At 39.7% G+C, this 2,044-nt stretch overlaps 1 pseudogene; it reads left to right on the top strand.

Moving 5' to 3' along the window:
• The first annotated feature begins 514 nt into the window (after window positions 1-514).
• Window positions 515-1,734, top strand: LOC103652555 (beta-galactosidase 2-like; annotated as a pseudogene).
• The last annotated feature ends 310 nt before the right edge of the window (window positions 1,735-2,044 follow it).

Genomic DNA, 2,044 nt, shown 5'->3' with positions numbered 1-2,044 from the left:
TAAAATAAGGACAAAGCTTCTCAAATAAACGTATTCAATCACAAGATTTAGTTGTATTGAATGCATGGAACCCATCAAATACATGTTTTTAATGTTTTCTGCTCTTGAACACAATAATGTTTTGTACATGACTGACTTGGTAATTTCCTTTTTAGGCATCTGTTTTTAGATCAAGCACCGATGCTTGTGTGGCCTTCCTTGAGAACAAGGATAAAGTATCTTATGCTAGGGTATCATTCAATGGAATGCATTATGATCTACCTCCCTGGTCCATAAGTATTCTCCCACACTGCAAAACAACAGTCTACAACACCGCTAGCGTGAGATTGGGCACCTGATTCTTTTTGTTCATTCTACAACTTCCTTTTGTTCTTATTTTAATTGGGTTGCTTTCTTAAATTGTATGGTTTCCCTAATATTGAGTTCATACAACATTTCCTTGGTGCTATTGTACTGTATAATTCTTGGCGAAAAACTGTTTATGTTGATATGTTTATACAGGTTGGAAGTTAGATTTCACAAATGAAAATGGAATGTGCTGGAGGATTCACATGGCAATCATACAATGAGGATATAAACTTCTTGGGTGACGAATCATTTGCAACAGTTGGGTTAATGGAACAGATAAATGTGACAAGGGATAACACAAACTACTTATGGTATACAACATAGTGAGTACTCCAAGTCCCTAACTCCTCAAAAAATCTAATAATAACTTTTACATTTTGAAGATGCTAAAGATTTTACTTTCAGTGTTGATATTGCTCAGAATGAGCAGTTTCTCAGCAATGGGAAGAATCCTATGCTAACTGTTATGTCAGCTGGTCATGCTTTGCATATTTTCGTTAATGGACAACTAACAGGTAAAACAAAAGACTCTCTCTGTCTTTGTCTCTCTCTCTATATCCTTTTGATTTTCATCATGCTCTCTAATTCATTGGCAGGGACTGTGTATGGAAGTGTAGAAGATCCAAAATTGACATATATTGGAAATGTGAAACTTTGGTCAGGCAGTAACAATATTTCATGCTTAAGTATAGCAGTTGGTCTCCCGGTAAGTGGACTGTTTTTTCCAATAGCTGATAGTACTCTTGGCTCTAAGCTGTGTGGACCTTTCGAGATTTATTCCGTTAACCTTCACTGCAGAATGTGGGAGAACATTTTGAGACTTGGAGTGCTGGAATTCTAGGTCATGTGACACTGGATGGCCTAAATGATGGAAGAAGAGATCTCACATGGCAGAAATAGACCTATAAGGTTACTACTGTCATTGTTATGAACCTTAACCTTATGTATGATGTGTGAAACATGTGAACCTAAATAACTCTGTACTTGTCTAGGTTGGTCTGAAAGGTGAGGCTTTGAGTCTTCATTCACTTAGTGGCAGCTCTTCAGTAGAGTGGGGAGAACCTGTTCAGAAGCAGCCTCTGTCATGGTTCAAGGTAAGGAAGATCATAAGTTTAATCGCTTTCCATGTGGGAAAAACATTTTATTTTACAAAACGATCGTTTATTGTATCCTGTGCAGGCTTTCTTCAATGCACCTGATGGTGATGAGCCATTAGCTTTGGATATGAGTAGCATGGGTAAAGGTCAACTATGGATAAATGGACAAGGTATTGGAAGGTACTGGCCTGGCTACAAAGCTTCTGGAACCTGTGGGATCTGTGATTACCCTGGAGAGTATGATGGAAAGAAGTGCCAAACCAACTGTGGTGACTCTTCTCAGAGATGATATGCACTTTGTATATCAATGCAGAAATATCCATGGAAAGCTCACATTTGAAATCCTTTATATTCATGTCATGCTCGCTCAGGTACCATGTTCCTCGTTCATGGCTTAATCCGATGTACGTGGAGAAGCGCTGATAGAGATCGGCTACTACAAGCACGGACCACGCCAGAACGAACATCCGCTGCTACAGAAGACGATGTGAAGGCGAGCAGCAAGCGTGACCTGTAGACGCAATGCAAGCACGACGTACGTCGCTACAGATCACGTGGAAGCGAGAGCGCGACCTACAGATCTACATACAATGTCGGAT

Source organism: Zea mays, chromosome 3 (assembly GCF_902167145.1).
Source record: "Zea mays cultivar B73 chromosome 3, Zm-B73-REFERENCE-NAM-5.0, whole genome shotgun sequence".
NCBI lineage: Eukaryota > Viridiplantae > Streptophyta > Magnoliopsida > Poales > Poaceae > Zea > Zea mays.
Note: the sequence above shows the minus strand (reverse complement) of the source record. Positions and strands in the feature narration are given on the sequence as shown.